This window comes from Bombus affinis, chromosome 1 (assembly GCF_024516045.1).
Source record: "Bombus affinis isolate iyBomAffi1 chromosome 1, iyBomAffi1.2, whole genome shotgun sequence".
Lineage (NCBI taxonomy): Eukaryota > Metazoa > Arthropoda > Insecta > Hymenoptera > Apidae > Bombus > Bombus affinis.
In genome coordinates this window covers 606,261-626,075 of record NC_066344.1, presented here as the reverse complement: position 1 = coordinate 626,075, position 19,815 = coordinate 606,261, and the positions used below count along the sequence as shown (strand labels likewise).

Below are 19,815 nucleotides of genomic sequence, written 5' to 3'. Positions count from 1 at the left end.
AGTATCTTAGTACGAATGGATATCCTTATAATGCCCAACGTCGTTTTCATTATTAATAGAAATATTCTATATCTCTCTCGCGATTACGTCGTATTTATGTACATTCTAAATTTTACTATGACACACACGCGCACACGCACAAGCATACTCCAAGAAGATTTATAAAAGTCTCTAAACTGCAAATACATTACTCGCTTCGATGCATAATCAAAAGGATAATTCAGTTCATCTAAGCGTCACGTTTTTAACCAATTATTTATATAGCATGCACTCCAAAACCAGCTTCTAAATGAATTATTTACAAACTTTTCGAGAATAGAACGTAACTTTAACATCATCAGCAACGAACAACGTTCTTTTGATTTTAAAAATTCAATTTCTTGCCGAATATCTAAATTTTAGTTTTATAGCATACCAACATTTCCGAAAGTATCGCTAAATATTTCTTCCGACAACAAACTCGAATCCGCTTGCCTAATTATCTCCAACAACGGTATTACAACTGTATAATTTTAAGCAGCTACTGCAACTTTAAAAAGAGGTACAACTTTCTCCGCAACTGAGTAATTGAGAAATTCATATGTTTCAAGATTCGCTATGTTTTTCACGTATACGTATAGGTAGATACTACTCGGTGCAGAACTCCATCGTCGTTTCAATAGACCAATTTCACGCTCGATTATATTTGTCAAGCGCTGCTTACATTAATCACGGATTCGTTTATTCCCGAACGAGTATCGATCGGCATTCTCCGTTTCTCGAGTTGGTACTAGGCATGGAAAAATAAGGATGCAACGTCTAAAGTACTTTTACCGAACTAAAGCTCGTCGTACAAACACGATACAAGGACTCTTCGTATAAACGTTCGTTTCGTCTGACCTTGTTTTCAAGTTGCGCCCATTTTTATGCCGTATCAATTGTTCGGGCCGCCTTCGCAGACGTTACTATGTATTACGCTTGATACGCGAAGGAACGAACATTGATTGCTAATACCCAAACGAGATCAGCCACGTTGATTAATTCGTGACGAAAGTAATCGTTGCAACTGAGAAATAGGATCAACCAGCGTGAGTTACGTTATAAAATACATTTTTATTATTCTCAATATATCTGTAATCTTTTAATCCTTTCTACTAATCTTTTAATCCGTGTTTCTACTACTAATCTCGTATATATCCGTGTGTAATTAATTCCGAAGCGATATTTCTGATGTAGATCTAAGTGGATCGAATAATATTAACTATTCTTCTTAATTTAGAAAGTAGAATCATCTTTGTAAATTATCTTTCAATTTCTTCTTGTAACCGGTTTTTCAGTGTAGGTATTATTTCGGTTAAATATCAATAGGGAGGAGACCTTCCAATAGCCGGATCTTCCGATTGTACGACGTGACCCAATTTGATATTAATAACTTTACATTTTAATTACTCCTTCGTATACGTCATCGGTAAATAATTATTTACAGCTAATAATCATTTGCGATATTAGAGAGTAACTTTTTAAAATTTCTCGCTTCTCGATATTATTATATACCTAAACGATACAGCTTCTTCGTAAATCTATACGCGCTACGTTCGTTAAATAAATAATTTCTAAGAAGAATGGCAGTACATGGTGGTATACTTTATTTTCGGCATCCTGGCCATAAAAGGAACTCGATTCACCCTATTCCCTATTCCCTTGTACTCTCACTTACCTACGCATTTACGCGCACGAGCTTATTTCACCCTTACTTTTCCATCGCGTATCTAACGTCTGTCATTTATCTAACTATTAACTGTTTCTAGCAAAAGTATATCGTTTCTAAAATTCACGAAACGTTATTTAGCGAATTTAAGCGATTCTATCTTCAAGAATTGTATAAATTCTATCTAATGACTGCCATAAAGTTCGTATCAAATAACGGAGTAACGTGTAATCCTTTTACAGTTCGAACAAGATACATTTATCAATTGTTAAATAAATCTTCAGCGGTTCAAAAATATTCACCTATGTACCCGTCTCCTTTCGTACTCAGTTTGTCACGACAAACCGTCTTACTTGTTAATCGGCAATTGACAGAGACAGAGAGAGAGAGAGAGAGAGAGAGAGAAAGAGGGAGATGCTTCGTAATAAAATTTCGTAGCGAAAGAACGACGAAGAAGTTTGCGCAGTTCGACTAAAGGAATAGTCGTGTAGAAGCAACGTCGGAGGCAGAATTCTCACGTCGTCATTTTGAAATCGACGTTTGGAAGAGAGACGGCGTCGACGTTGAGATTTGCTTCTGGCACTTCGTAACTAGCCGAAGTAGCTCGAGTTAGAGTCGGCGATTATAAATGAAGTTCATTGTGTATGAGTTGCTATCAATTTAACGGTGGACACGATGATCACGTGCGTATCTCGCGATCTCCTGTCTTTCCTTCCGTTAGTTCTTCTTCTTCTTCTCCTTCTTCTCTATCTCGTCACCGTCGTCTTCCTCTTCTTCTGCTTCTTCTTCTGCTTCTTCGTAGGTTGGTTCTTCCAAGTATTCTATGTAAATCGGTTTCTCGTCATTGGCATTTGTCGACAGACCTTCGATACGAGGGTTTGCAAAACCTTATCTGCACTGCTACGCTCTGACGCGCTTAGAACTGCATGCCACGTTATTGTGAGACTTTGGAACTGGAGGAAATTTTAGAATGTGCGATTGTTCGACCAAGTGTGAATACCGAAACCTCATACACACAGAAGTGGAGCACGGTCTCGGTCTCGGCCTCTCTCTCTCTCTCTCTCTCTCTCTCTCTCTCTCTCTCTCTCTCTCTCTCTCTCTCTCTCTCTCGCTCTCACTCGCTCGCTTTTATGATCATTGTTATCGGATCTTGAGAATTAAAGGACGTTTCGGAGAAGACTTCTGATCTGTTTGCAGATATCGTAGCAGATATCATACATGTACATGTAGTTCGGATAAACAGATGTGTTTTCGAGAGCAAGATCGTAGATGTCGTGTTAGTAAAGAGAAAGAAATTCGAGAGATCAGGTTTTGGAGGAAAATTTGGAAATACATAATTTTATGGAAATTTGAAAACTCAAAGTTGGAACGTTCGACTGTTTTCAAATTGCAAAAGTCAAAAGTTGGATAACTTTCAAATTCCAAAGTTCAAAAATTTGAAAAGCGAATATACCGCGACCCTTTTCAAACTCGAATATCTTCTAATATCATAATTATATTGGAAACCATCGTTTCGAGAATCCTAATCCATTTATTAAAAATATCGATGACATATCAACATGCTGTTACATTCTAATAAAATAAACAACGATTTCATACGAAATTAATTTTTCCCATATATTATACGGAAATTACGTACATATACGAATACCACATTTCTATGAAAACAATAATTATTTACGAATGCCCATTCGTACTTTTATATTTAAAAAATGAAATACATACAACAATGCATCCCATTTTCCACGCATGAATACAAATCTGTCCGTTTTGTCATAGGATTACGCTCCTATTTATTTCATTTGAATATCTAAAGATCGTTATTTAAACCAGCCAACCAAAGACATTTAAAGCATCGATCCTTCCAAGCTTTGCACGAAGGTTTTAAGTTTACGGGAAGGTAAAGCCGTACGAATGCATCTTCTTAATTCGTCAAAATAATTGTAGGTTTAGCAGTGACCTCGATCTAAGCCTCGAGGAAGAGGGCGATTTACTTTTTGCGCGAACCTTATGCCATCTTACGAAGCAGCTCGCACGTGAATCAGGAAATTCACTAGCTCGAACGCATACACAAAGCGCTATGTCTTCTACGCGACAAATATTAATTTCTTTGAACTTTTTCTTCATTCTGTGAAAACATTCTGCGATTATTAGTAAATTATTTCATATCGGATTTATAATAACAAAGCGAATCTCGTCGCGTTGAAATTTCCTAATTTAATTAAGTCGTATTTGGAACTTCTCGTACGTTTTAAAAAAAAACAGATTCGATTCTTCGAGGAAAATTGGTGCGTTAAAACATCTGCCATTTATACTTTCGTCTCGTATGGAAAATAATACGCTTGCTATTTGTACACCTTAATAAGAGAGTAATCAATGATAAGGTTCCTTTATCGATGTTCCAGCGAGCTGAAAAAAATATGAAGAGCGAGAGATATCGTATATATTTTCTCTGAATTTCGGCAAGGTTTTACAAGAAACTTTTCTAATAAAATGTTCATAGTAGCGCGTGAACAGATCCTTCGATTTTTAACGCACATCTTTTCGTTCTTATTAAATACGTAATGTAATTAAGTACGTGATACTTATTTATTTAATTAAAGTAACAACAAGTAGATACGTAGAATAATTTAGGAAAATCAGATTAGCATTAGATACATTGGCATTTCAATTTTAAATCTCAATGTAAAAACTATAACAAATTAAGTCCAAAAATCAGTTTCAAAAATCGACTCTACGATTCTACCTTAATTTTAATTAACACTCCTCCGATATTATTTTACGTAAAATAAAATAATTACGTAGAAATTATTTTGATCCTCGAACTATGGATATACGTAAAATTCGTCAACCTATATATTATTTCGCGAACATTCCAATTATTATTTACACCGCGTATAGCAGCCGTCTACAGCCACAATGCAATGTCAGAAAACGCAGAAAATTAACGACCTTCAATTATAGAATAACGTCAACTGGTCAATTGCAAAATAAGGAAGCGGTAAAATGGCCAGCGTGTCGACGAAAATTTCCCTCTGATCGTGGCGCCGAATCCGTGAATCGTTCGCAAGCTAAATTCATCTCGTAAAGCTTTTAAGTCATTGCCGCGTAAATTTTAACCTGCGTCACTGGAAAAGCTTGCTATTACCTTAATTGCATTAGCGATTATAAGAAGAACGGTCGAAGGAGAGAAAAGAACGATGCGTTACGTAGCGATCGTAACGGTTTGCTGTTAATCAACTTTAGAAAGTGTCGCGTAGGTGTTACAGATTAACGTTTGAACCTAGAATATCGCGTAATTTGGGTAGAAAAGATCAAAGCATAGGGAAGAAAAAAAGTTCTAACGAACGAAGAATTTCATCGATTCGAACGATTTTTATAGAAGTTTGTTACCCATATATTAGATACGCGTGTCGCGCGAAACATTTCACAATTTTGCTGACGCTATAATTCGACATGATTGTCACGATTAAATTGGTAAATTTCGAAAGAGACACGAAAATTTATATTTTTGTGCAAAAACTTTACAGCATTCGATTATTCTTTTTTGCCATCGACTCTACGTTTGAGAGCACTCTATTCGTGTCGTATGCTAATTAATTCTTTAACAAGTATATGGTTACAATAAGCAACTTTTTCATATACATTTTTATACCGATTTCAAATTTTATCGATATAGTTACGAGTACCGATCAAATTTCAAATCTTCTCTCTTGGTAGCGTTCAAATAGAATGTGCAAAATAAAAAGTGTCCATGACATAAAATAAAATAATTTGGGCTGAATCAAAGAAATGGAATCTAACTCGACGATAATTTTACTATGAATATAGCTGAATATAGCGCATATAACAAGCACTGTTTGGATATTTTATACATTTTTGCATGCTACATGCATTTTTGCACCTTCAAGTTCCCCACAAATGCATAAAAATCATACAGTTTATTATCGATTATTACCGGCCACCGATACATTGCTTCGTTATTTCCAAAATACAGAAAGAAAAACGTGAAATATCCGATTTCTGATGTAACAAACAAATTAAAAAGGGGGGAAGAAAAAAAGAAATAGGACGATGAGGAGGAAGCGCGACGTAACTGTTAAAAGCGCCTAACGTGTCGCGACAAAATGCTCAGTCTGAAACGTTTACTTTTCACAGGCTACAAAAGATATTTTAATACGCGCGCTCCGAGCGAGTACGGCACAAAAGAGCGAGTACGTTCGCGCTTTTGTTGCAAAGGAACGTTTTAGACCAAGCGGATCGTAGAGCTTCAAAATCGAATCGAAAATAAAAATATTCAATGAAAATCATTAAAATATAAATAACATTTATTAGTTAACGACTAGTTTTACGTATTACACGAATTCTGTGCAATTTTGCACGCTTCAATTTTTCATAAATACATAAACATCCACAGTCTAGCAATTAAACTACATCGAAATGAATTTGCGATATCACTGACAGATAATCTAATAATTGGAAAATCAATGTTACTATTTATTTAAAGAGTACGATATATCTGTTTTTATTAACTTTCTGTCTTTTATATCACTTGGTGCTAAAGAGTATTTCGACATGAAATAATTGAAAGAGAAATAACTCGATGGACTCGAAGATATTGTCAGCTTTTTTAAAAATACGTGGTAAATCCAGAATGTTTTTATAAGGAACAAATAATATCGGACAAATTGCTATATTAATTTAATTTAACTAATATCCGAAATCAGATATAAAATCAGATGGAAAGATAATTTTCATGCACGGTTAATCGACAACGTATTAAATTTGACGATTAGTCTCCTATAAAAGAAACGTAATTTATCATACTTTTCACCTATGATTTTCGATTTAAAATCCTTACGATTCTTGCTCATTCGATTAATATTTTTTAGGTAAATCTAGTTTGAGGTCTTGAATTTCTTTGTTCTTCTTTCGAACGAAGCGTAATTTTTTCTTCTACGCCGTCGTAATAGGAACATTTAACATACAGATTTGTAAAGATTGTTACACGAAACGATTCAACATCGCAAAATTATAAAACAACTTATCGCGCCGTTCATTCGCGAAAGTTGAAAAACTTCAACTTTCAACCCGGTCAGCAAGATACACTTTCAACGTAGCTTTATTAAAGTATGCATTCGTGAACCTGAATGATTTTTGTAAGATAGGTCATTGAACTTAATGACTCGCTGCCATTATTCTATGCTGATTTATCTAATCTAACCTACATTCGCTGCACTAAACTACCTTAACTCCGACTACTCTCTCGATGCTAAAATTATCTCGATTTTTGTCTAACTAGCTTCCATTTCTTGCTCTGAAAAAGAATTCTTACTTGAATCCTCAAACATTCGCTGTTATAAATTTGGAAAGATTTTACGAAAAATTATTAATTATATTACAAAATTTATTACAATTTTCCTGCGTGCATAAATTTTTATCCTTTTCCGCAGATTTAACCGATTTGTATAACATTAACCATAGACTAATTACATTAAATACATATCCCTTCTAATTAAAAAATTAGATTAAGCTTTCTTCTTTATTAAGTTATTCGTCAAGCTTACTTCGCGAAATTTGTGTATGTACGATTGTTTCTTCTTTGTTGTATATTTTTTTCTTTTTTAGCGTACAAATAACTAATAAATCGTAGTTCTACCGTTAAATATCTAAATATTAGCGATTTGTTAAAGTTAAATTTTGCCCAAGAATTTCTCATTTATATATGTCGCATTTCTTCTGAACTTTGGTCATATGAGGTTTCATTAAAAAAAATGAGGCTGACCTTGACATATCAACGATTACACCCACAGACCAATTGTATCGTATCTCTAGAACTACAGCTAACAATACAGAATAAATTTTTCTGTTCGCTTGCTTGTAAAAACGCATTTAAAGCCGATCGCCCTTTTAAAAATCGACTTGTGCTACGATTTTGATAATCTTTCGTGTCCCGTGATTTAGTCGAGTCGATAGATCGGTTAATTTTCCTAATTGAAAGACTCAGAAATTTAATGATTCACGACCACTGTTCCGGGAAGTCGTAAACCACGTGCTTCTGCTTGGATGACAGTTGAGCGTTTATCAAAGGAATGACCAACATTTGACCGGGAAACTATGAACCTTCGTTATCAATACGCAAGGAGAACGAACTCGTGGTACCACGTGCTGCGTTTAATCATCGGATATTATTACGCTAAAAAGAATATCGATCTTGTGTTTACGTCGAGTAGATTTCACAGAGATGTCGATGACAACTAATGCGTCACTCTGTATCGCTATATACGATCAAATGATCGAGTGTTTTCCATATAAATAAATTTTTTATTCGAATTTCTATACTAAAACGAATTTCTAACTAATTCTCTAGTTTTTAAGTCTCGAATTTGAATTTTTGTCTTGCATTTCTGAATTGGAATTTTTAAAATAAAGTTTCGAATTGAAATTTTTTCGCTCTGAACGCAAACTTTTGTGTTGAAATTTTGAATTTTTCAAGATAGACTTTTGAATCGGAACCTATTAATTTTCAATTATGGGGTCTGTAAATTTTAAATTCGTCATAGATTTATTAAATTCTACATTTGAACTTTTCGGATATCCGGTGTTTAATTTAAATTGTGGCATTTTAAATGACGTATTTTACGCACGATCTTTTGTCATTTAGAAGTAGTTATTAGCGAAAATGATCGACGAATTATAGAAAAGTAACGAAGCATTTTTTCACAAGCAACATAGGTCTCGAGTGCTTTAAATATCAGCGAATTTAAGACAAACGCCATTTACAGAAACACTTGACGATTATTGTTATCAGTCTTAGATACCGATCACGATGCGAAAAAATAAACTAATCCCTCGTATACGATCAAATCTTCGATAAAAAGAAATTAAAATTTGTCGTATCTAACGATCCTTCACTTTAGATCATTGTGAATCGTTGCATCCTCGTAACGTCGTAACGTTATTTAACGATACTATATTATCGTACGGTACATTTTGAATAAATTTAGTTTATTTTATTTACTAAAAGTGTACCAAAAATTTAAGATGCAACGTCATTTTTTCTACAGAATTTTAAATTTTAAATATGTACATATCCGATATAATTTACTCTTCATCATAGAACAATTAATATTCTTGAATTCGTTTTTTGGATCGTATTTCTTCTTCTACAGAGATTATTAGCAAATCGTATCGATTTTGCAGTAACCGTGACAGTGACATTGAACCAAGAATATAAACAGAGGGAAACATACCATGACGCGGCGACACCTGGTTTTCTAATCCTGATAAAAGTCACAATGGCGTCAGCGGTTCACAACGATATCAAAATATTCTTCTCGCGTGCCAAAACATTTACCGTACATCACCTATCACGTTCAGTTTCACAGTATCGACTTTAAATAGTTTCACACGTATAATAAAATACAAGTTACTTGACCGCGGTAAATTCTAGCGGATCAAAAACACACTGAAAAGGGCACTCGAAACAACGATCGTCCTTATTGGTTCTTAAACTCGTCCAAATTTCTTGACGTGTGCTTTAATAGGCTACTTTTTCGGCGCGATAGTAAAGAAAAACAATAGTAGATTTTTTAAAAAACAAGTTCCGATATTCCATAAGCTCTTGAACGTTTTTATGAAAATTTTCCATTCCTTCTATCACGTAGTTTCTTATAAATTATTTGAAACGGATAATATCGATCGAGTGAAACTGCAAAGTTGATTTTATTTAAGGTCGAGTCCCGTCGAGCGACTTTTCGACGTCCTGCGAAATCTCGTCGCCAACATGGATGCAAGGATACGGCACATTTCACGGACTTTCAGAGGACACTCGGTCCCATTAATCTTCCATTACACAGAGATTTTATCCGAAATTTATCGCGAGAACTTAGATAAGATTTCTTAGATGCTGACTCGAGATTCTCCGGTCCTCGTGTCCTTCGATACTCTCGATGAAACTTCTGCTCCGTTAATTTCCCTTCTTTCTCGACCGTTCATCGAAGCTACATGTATTTTCGTACGATCGAATCGCCGATTGTTTTGTTTACCTTCGGGGAGACGTTACGAAAATGAAGCATGTGGTTGACTGATTCATCGTCGGAAGTAAAGGTTCGGAGCGGAAAAAAGACCGGTTATTCGATACGGCCTCGCGAATAACGTAATACGAATGGATTACGGCAACTGCGTCCAGAAAAATTACGCGAGTGAAACTAATTTAATTCGGTTATTTATCTGTACGTCGCATCGCGATACACTTTGCGCTTCGTACCCTTTACGTAATCGTAAACAACGATCGTAAGACAACGAAAATATTTCATCAACAATTATATGCCATAAACACGTTAAAGTATTAAACAATTCGAAAGATACCTCTTCTTCGTTTACCAGTAACTTCATCGAAATAATACGACGAGTTATTAATAATCTTCTATCGATCGACGGTTAAAACAAGAAGAGAGTAAATCAAACATTCGACGGTTCACATCGTTAATAGATATGTACTTCTTACGGTAATTTACGTTGGAAAGAAATCTCAACGTTATACGATTATTTTGGAATTATTTTGCTTGCCGATTGTTTGTTTCGATTAACTCCACTGAATCACTTGGAACGTTACTCGTTATATTCCGGTTCGCACGAGTATACACAGAAAGGCGCGACGAACGTGTCCTATATGTATAAACACAAAGTTCGTTTTCTCTAATGAAATGATCGTAACGATGTCGCGCAGAGCGCCTCGGGTGCGCACATGAGGACGGCCGAACTAATACTGATAGCTGGCAATGCTCTCGCCAATGCATACGGACTGTTGCCTCCAAGTCTAAGATACGGAGTTCTTCGCCTCTGTTCTTCCCTTTATATACACTCGTGCTTTCTGCGTGTTCATCGGAAGACACCAAATACGCGGAGGTGTACGATCGAGATCGTCAAGCACGGTATTTATTTTACTTTATGGCATGTTTTTGGGAAAACGTATTATTTTATTATAAAAATTTAACTTGATTTAATTTTAAAATAAAATAAATATGTTAGTCAAAATAATTAGATTTAGATTAGATTTTAAGATACTTTATATACCAGACTACCAGCTACTAAATATATAAACCAAACAATTGGAAAGATTATTTTTTTATCAAGTATGTAGAATTTTTGAGTATTTTATGTTCTGTTCGTATACTTTTGGTTAACTAAAATTATGGTTAACTATTATTATCCGTATCTATCATATCGTACGCCGAACAAAAATCAAACTCTAACACGTTTTAGTACTGATAAAATTTTAAAATCGAAGGTTCTCGTCATTCAGAAACGAGATGTCCTGAATCAATTCTTCCAGTATATAAAATAACAAATAAATATCTTTCCTCTCGTAAAGTTATCATTTTATCTCGTGATAGCAAACTAATAATAACGATATCTATATAACTGTAAACTATCGACGTATACAATCGCATCCTTAAACGGTACCGACACGCTTTACTTTTACGATGAGTAGTTACACTCGCTTATCAGAAATGTAAATTATCTGAAAGCTACACACAAAAATAAGGATAATTTCTATACTTTCCTGTTAACGATCATGTGGCGCGAATTTCCACGAATTATAAGGAATAATTGTTATTATTGGAACGCACTGGATGCGATACTGCTCCAATATCTCCTTCCAATAAGTTTATATAACTACAAACTTTTTTCTTCCAATGTATAAGTATGCTCTGTTAAAACCTTATCTGATTTCATGATAAACGTATTGGAATTATGCAATTATTACAATAAATATAATTACAAAGTACTATTATCAGAAATACTATATAATTATAAATACAAAGGAAATTCTATGAAAAATTTAACGTAATTCGATAATACAAAATTAAATTGAATTGAAAAACCAATAAAACAGATTATTCAAATGTGGATCGATTCTCCAATTGTAGGAAGGATTTATTGTACGTAATCATGTAACGGAAAATTAAATTTAACAAAGTTAACAAACAGATTATTTAAATTTACGGTAATTCTCGAATAATCTAATGATTTATCGAGAACAGAATTTCCAGTGAAGAGTATCATTTTGTTATTTAAAGATATTAAAATTGAAAGAAGGAGGGAGATATTTAATTAAGCGAGGATATGCAAAACGTGACGTGAAAATATGATCAATATACGCGAAAACTGCGATTACAGAATTCACCCTGACATTTGGCAACAAGGTGATATTCTTGACCATCGTATTTTTGCCTGAATTGTTTATAACGATTATAAAAAACCCCTGTGATGTTTCTTTCTATCTAGATGTGTAAAATATTACCTTTTCATCTTTTGGAAGATACAGGTATCGAGTAGATGCGACGAAGCTTTTCTCGATTGCCTAAGGGGATTCGTATACTTTTGGTTAACTAAAATGCCCTTTAAACAGGTTTGTCACGCTTGAAAACACTATTATTATCCGTATCTATCATATCGTACATCAAACTCAAATCAAACTCTAACACGTTTTAGTACTGATAAAATTTTAACTATTTACTTTGTTTTTAAAATGATCGTTAGATTTATGATTGGGACAATATGAGAAGGAAAATATTGTACACGAATATAGAATGGAATCGAATTGCAGGAAAAAACGATACCTTCGCTTTTTGATTTAGATCATCGAGTTCCTCGAAACTGATTCCACATGCAAAGTATCGATCCAAGTTGTCAGGTGTTCGAGAGAAAAGACTTGTATGTCGTGAAAAGTTATCCCGCCATATTTGAGTTTCATGCTCGAGGAAACTCAAAAACAATTTATCGTTTCGCATATTGCAAATTTCTCGCATTTTGTATTAATTAAATCAAACAATTACATTTTGTATCTTAAATGAGGAATTGTTTAAACAATCGTACATTATAATATACACGATGGAATTTAATTTACTGCGAAATTGTATCATTGATTTATGAATGTTATATTATTTAAACAAATACCGCGAAATTCGTGAAAAATAAATAGATATATTATAAAAATGGACGGTCATAAAATGTTTATTTTTGTAATATGTTTTTGAAACAAGTGATTATGATATTTAATAATGCCGAGGAAATTTCCAAAAAAAAGTAACACAGTAACTGTAATATCATTTATCATGAGACAGCAAACACAAGTGACACTCGCGTGCAACATCTTGAACAAACGTATACGAATTTGCATCAGACATTGGCCTATACCAATGAGATTTCTCATCTACGAATTTTCAATTATTTAATTATTTAATCTATTCATTTAATTATAAATTATTTGTTTACTATGTAATTATATATATATATATGTGTATATATAAAAATGAACATTTTGTCAAATATGAAATATACGCAGAATGTTGAATAACACGAAACACTGAAAAACGAATAAATGAAAAAATGTACAAACAGGAAACTTGCTCTTGCTTAATATTTATACAATATTATAATATAAAAAATCATATTGATAACCTGCCAATAAAATGAATACAGAAAGTTCAACGTATAATCTATAGTAATATAATACAATCATCATAGCGTTCATACACAATACAGTAAACTACTTGTAGAAACACACGTAATCAGGAAATAATCGCGAATCTGCACAAACTATTGCAAAGTAATCGAATTAGTCATGTGCGAGATAGACGTACTACGTATTAGAATTTACAAATCTAATAGCTCGTATTTCTATTATTCGTATAATCTTTAACTATCATTAAAGCGAAGCTAAGCATTAAGTAAGTCTTTTTCTATAAGCACGCTGGCCAATTTCGATAATACCTCGTAATATAGAATGTTAATGAAATTAATGTCGAATCGATAGTGTCGAAATTCGTTAAATCGATGAATGCAGGAAAAAATGAAAATTATTGATCGTCGTTCGCTCTGAAATACGTACGCGATCGCATTTAATATTACCGCAAAGTGTAAAGTCGTTTTCGATTAAATAAAAATGTAGTACAGCAATACCAATAGCATAGAACAGTCTCGTTGAAAGGTTAAAAGTACGATAAGATAACTCGTGGCAGCGAACTTTACTAAAATTCCTCAATTTTTCCCAACTAATACAAGTTTATCTGCGATGAGGAAACGATATATATTATACATGCGATACTTGCGAAAAATCTGCTTCATCGACACTTGGCTTAGAGAATAATAATCCTATCGACACAATACAGAAACGTATAAATAAGGGTGTTAGAAGTCGAAAAACATTTCACAATTTTCTGCAGATTATCAGAAATGTGCATAAATACGATAAATAATATGTATGTGAAAACTATTTGCGTTTAATTTGTTGAAAAGTGAATAAAAGATGATAAATCATGAATTTTTTTTCATTTTCTTGCCAAATTGTACATTGCCATAAGTAAATCGATTTAAAGGCGTCTTTCGAGCGGGTATATATATTATTTTTACAAATATACGGAAGCAAAACGGAGGTCATTTGGAAAACCGAAAAGCAAGCGGAAACAAAGATTATTATCGTTATTATCTCTACAAATCTTTAAAAATTCTAACAGGAATTCTTAATATTTCGAACCTGATATAATTTTGATAGAAAATCGTCAAGCTATAAAAGTAATACTTATCGTAATAAAATTCTTTTTAAATGTGGAAACTCTCTAATCGCTTCGCGTAAAAAAATTTCGTTTTATACAAAAGTCTGGAGATCAGGGGCGAGCTGGGACTTAAATTTTTTTTACCAGAAGATTACCAGCATGACCAGCCGTCCGTTTTTAGTTCATTAATTAAATTTTGCGTAGAGAAACACCAAAACCCTGCCGGCCCATCAGAAATTTTCCCAAACCGATAGCTAGTCAGCCCACCCTAGCCCGAAATATTAAACTTTATCATGTATTTTATTTATTTTATTTATTTTATGTATTTATCACGGAACAAGGAAATCAACAAAATCTATAAATATTACACTCGAAAAAATTCTTAAAATCCCCCAAAATATATGAAACGATCAAGTTCAAGATAATTATTTGATAAAAGTAGAGTCGCTTTATCCGAAACTTGGAACGATCGCGATTCAAAAGTTATGACAAAAGGAAGCTTGTACTTGCATCGCATTAAGTCGAATTATGGTAGCATGTTCTCATCATAGAAGTGAGAAATATAAACATCGAATTGCTACTAACAATGAATCAATATCGTATAGAAGAAACAACTTAAATCAAACGCAATGCAATTTTCTTTCTCTCGTAACTTTTGAACCGTGATTCCCAAGCTTCGAACAAAGTGCGTTTACTCAGGGCCCTTTTCTTTACGACACATCGAAAAATCAAGGGTGTTGCAGCCCTTTTTCTCTAGTTTTACTGATTATTCTAGTAAAATTTTTGTAATTTAATAAAATAGCGGAAAAATCAGGAGAATTTTGCGATCGCACGAACAAGGAAGTAGTATCATTTCGCTACACGTGTAAGTCTCACGAATGTAAGAGAGTCAACCTTTCGAAGGATCGAAAAGTTGCGAATCAACGAAGCGGTATCATAATACCGCGAAACATTGGCGCGTAATTAGGTCGTGGTTACAAGAGAACGTTAGAAACCTTTAAAACGACTCTTCCTCGCCGAGAAAGAGCACGAAGATCCCTCGAGAAGCCTGCATTGCGGATCTTTGCATCACACGGGACACATTGTTACATCGCGAGTCTTCTTTGGTTAGGGAATAGGGAAATCTTCGGCTTGAGTAAGCGTTCGCTGAATTTGTTCAAACTTGTACAACTTCTACGATTATTTGCAAAAGGGTAATCCTACATTTGTTAAGGTAAGCTCCTATGCCAGAATGTTGTTTGATAACGAGGCAAATAATTGCCAGACTGCAGATTTTTATACAAATGCATATTTTCGTCAATGTAACGAAGAAAACGGAAAATGAAAAAGAAATTAATTAATAAATATCACGATGGTGCATTGCTTACTTTGGATAGATTTTACATAATTTTGAACATTATCCTTTGTATCCTTGAATTTCACGTAGTTTAGTAATTATTAGACTGCCAATTTTTATACATTTATGCGAAGTTTAAAAATGCAAAAGCACGCAGAATGTGTATAACACATAAAAATATCTGTATATAATATGTTACATTTTTTTTTTTTTTTTAGTTGTGTCCATAAAAATATGAATTTGCATAAATGTCCGCAGTCTAATAATTACGATTAATATTTTTATATATGTGTAATAGGTCTTTCTATGTCTTTCTATGAAATCTAGAAACTAATAATTGTTATAAACAGATTTGTTAGCCCTATTTGTTACCAGCCAGAATGGTATATTACTAAAATGTAACGGTACGTTATTCGATGTAAAGGGTCGTATAATAATAAACTTTGATCCATTTAGTTATTACTACTTGAATAATTTATTTTAATAATTTTATTAAATTTTAATAATTCATTCAACTTATACATATCGAAATGAGTTCAATAACCTACAACGCAATAGTATCCAATATCATTTAAATATAAAATTAAAGGAATTTTTTGTAGCTTTTAGAAAAATATTTCCTTTATAACTCGTTATTTATTTTATATGAGATTTATTATCAAAGATTATATTATTTCACAGAAATTTAATAACAAGACATAAACATTCTTCAATATCTTCAAATTATTTTGTCGTTACTCTCTTTCGACTTCTTACCTTTCAATCTCTCTGAAAAAGCTTTAAATATCGCTTAAATTTCTTTTTCGACGAGAAAAAAGACGAAAATAGAAGCTCTATCGTATACGTATAACCGTGAATCTACAACAAAAGACTAACGAGCATCGTTCATCCCTTACTCAGGATCATAAAGTAGACACGTGTATTGTGTATCGTGTATATTTATTGCCGGAGAAGAGAACGACATAAATTGAAAAACGCGCTTCCTCCTACCTTGCTTAATTATGTAAATGATCGCATTAAGGAAATTCTAACGACAAATTATCATTTATTATTTTATGTTATTCGTTCTCTTACAAACATTTTAGTATAGGTTTCTTTTTTTATCTAAAAGCTTCTATTTTATTCGTCTTATTTATCGAAGCTTTTTTAATCTAATTTTCCTTTAAACTTTTTGTATTATTTACAAATTTACAGTTAAAAGAAATGCGATTTCTTAATTCGAATGAACAAGTCGTGTGAAAAAGAAGCTTTTAAGTAAAAAGGCAAAGTAAATTAAAAAAGTTTGTAAACAATATTTTGAGGAATAATAATAAACAAAGTTGGGTAGACAGATTTTATTTTAATCGAGAATTTTTTAGGGAAACGATTCAAACGATACTATAAAGTGATCAATTACAATGCAGAAACACGTGTTATCAGTTAATAATATTCACACATGAACGAAGAATGCAAGGCTGAATCACATAAATTGTTTGCCTATTCGTGAAAATATATTAATTCATTCGTATTTATTCCTATCAAATGCTAGATAACAAACGCATATAGAATAGTAGCTGTTATCTTAGATCCCTGTAATAATGATAGAGTATTTAGAAGTTCTTTTACACCATTTTTTAATTCTACAACAATGTAACTATTTAAATTTTGTTTAGTGTTATAATACTTTGTTTGTGTGTTACAAACTTATATTGATTGACTTTTATTTCTGAAACTCCTATTTTTATACATTTGGCTTTATTCTTCAAATAAGAAAAATATATTTTATATTTTATATTTTAATGCTTATATATATATTACTTTTATAAAATTTATCTTTTACAAATTACAATTTCAATGTATCCCTTAAACGATACAATCTTTTCGTTTACACTATAAATTTAGTATCAAGATAAAATATCGAAAAACATCCTATTTCTATATTACGATGTCGTATATTATATCAATGGTATCTTAAAATAACGTATCAATTGTAATGTATCAATGTATCAATTTATCGGTATTCAATGTTACTCGCTAAATTTCACATGATTCATATACGGTAAATTTTTATTGTATTGTTCTGATAATTTTTTATTGAATCATTTACAGATTTGCTTGTAAACTTATAATTGAAATTCATGCGCTTCATCGATGACTTCGTCTTACAGTCATACCGAACTAGCGATACAAATATAACGCGTCTAAACTTAACAAGAACCCGTTAAATGTCATGAAGTAACCGCCACGGTAACATGACTATTTCCAGCAATAAAATTCTATTAACTATTTGAATTTCACATTACATGATAAAATATTCAATGACACAATAGCGTCGTACTAAAAACAATGAATTATTCAAAATAAAGTAACATTCTCCAAAAAACTAGCTTTTCATTTTCTCTTCGGATAGAAATTACTTTTGAAGCATCGCCGCATAACGTAATTGAACTTTTTCTGTAAATAGAAACTAAAGGCAAAGATATTTTATTAAACAAGTAAACAAAGAAATATTTCATTTTATCTATTCTGAAGATAAAATGACTAAATTTGTAATAGGTACATTGCTTTTAAAATTACATCACCGTATAATACAACCGAACCTTTTCGATAAACAGAACTAAATGCAAAGACATTTTATTACAGGCAAAAAAAAAACAAACTTAATCTTCTCTGCTCTGAAGGTAAGATGACGTTAAACATCTATAATAGGTACGTTACTCCTAAAATTATAAGAACATTAACCTATTATATTTGACAGATATAATTAACCACAAACAGCGACAGTACAATAATTGTAAACAAAATAAGCATCAGCTGATCAGCTGATCGTGTTACCATAACCGCAATGGCTGCTATTGATCTCGCAGCAAGCTCTTTCGCACGCGCGTGCTGCGTTAAAACCCCTTCTACCCATTTCTACGCACGCGAGTAAATCTTGTCTAACGTCTTGTGCTCGGTTTCTGTTGACGAATAAAAATGTTTTCGGCATTAGTACTCACCAAAAGTCGACCTGGCGAACTGGAGCGAATGCTAAAAAACTGCTACACACTCCATAGTACGCGCGGGAAACAATAACTTAACGATTTAATTGACAAAAAAATAACTTATTATAACACACGAAAAATAAGTAAAGCACGCTTGAGGGAAATGTATCTGTATGAAGACAGGTGTAATGACACGGCTACTGATACAGAAAGGACACGCTGATTTGACACTGGAATGTAAAATGCGAGATTTCGAGAAGCGAGCAAAGAAAGTATAACGCGATAGGGAGAACGATATGTGTTTTGACCGTGTCTCAAGTCCAGGGTGAATTGTGATTAGTTGCGCATGTGTATCGACGCAACCCTTCTTTCGTAACTTCCATTGGTCGTTTTAAGAGACAGGGACGACGCAGTCTGTGGCGCAAAGTAGAGAAGGATCAAAAGAAATGCAAAATTCCATTACAATACCATTTTTTCCTTTCTCTCTTTTAATTCTTCGTTCCTAGGTTCTTTATTTTGAGTAATTTGAAATATTTTATTTGAATTTCCTTCTTTTCATGCTACAGACTTATTTGCAAAGCATAAATTGTATAAAGATAATTGTATATTTCACAGTAATATCCAAAACAATAGAATTGTTTTCTCATCTGCTCTAATTTTTATCAGATATTATTGCGATTGTTGTGATATACATAATTGTTCCCACTCGCACGAATGTGCAGAATATGCTTGAAAATAATGGACATTATGATTGTATATAAATCAACTATTTATCCTTATTCTTATAGAAGATTTTACCTTACGAGATTATCAACATAAAGTACGTATTTACCAAATGTATTATTAAATAATGTAACGAAATAAATTGTACGTACATACATATAGTATGTGATCTAAGTTTTATTATTATTCAAATATTATTTGTTAGAATTGAATAGAAATTTTCTAACTCTTCAAAGTTAACTTTCTAAGAGTTTAATAACGTATGAATATTAGACAATTTTTTGTCATTATAAATATGGTATGTTAGAGTTTGTATCTGTATAGATTTCTAATTTTTATTACTTTAAATTTGATTAACTTTAAATATTAATTAAACAATAAAGATTCGTTAATTTTACTAAATTAATAAACAGCTTTATGGTTTTTACAGATGAATAATGTAATTAATATATTTTTCATTTATAAATATGTATGTATGAGATGATAAAGTTATTAACTTATTGATAAGAAATATTTATACTAGCGGCACCTATCATATTACTG

The 19,815-nt window shown here is 32.6% G+C and overlaps 1 protein-coding gene across 3 annotated transcripts in view; it reads right to left on the bottom strand.

The window, feature by feature from the left end:
• The window catches only part of LOC126916553 (uncharacterized), a 30,008-nt gene extending 10,854 nt beyond the window's left edge, over positions 1–19,154 (bottom strand). Inside the window, exon 1 of one of the 3 annotated variants that reach the window (XM_050722492.1) lies at positions 18,565–19,154. The gene's annotated coding sequence lies outside the window, so the exon portion shown is untranslated. Of the gene's footprint in view, positions 1–8,940; positions 10,515–18,564 lie in introns of those variants that run through there. The other 2 variants (XM_050722498.1, XM_050722507.1) reach the window with 2 other exon arrangements.
• Positions 19,155–19,815: the final 661 nt, after the last annotated feature.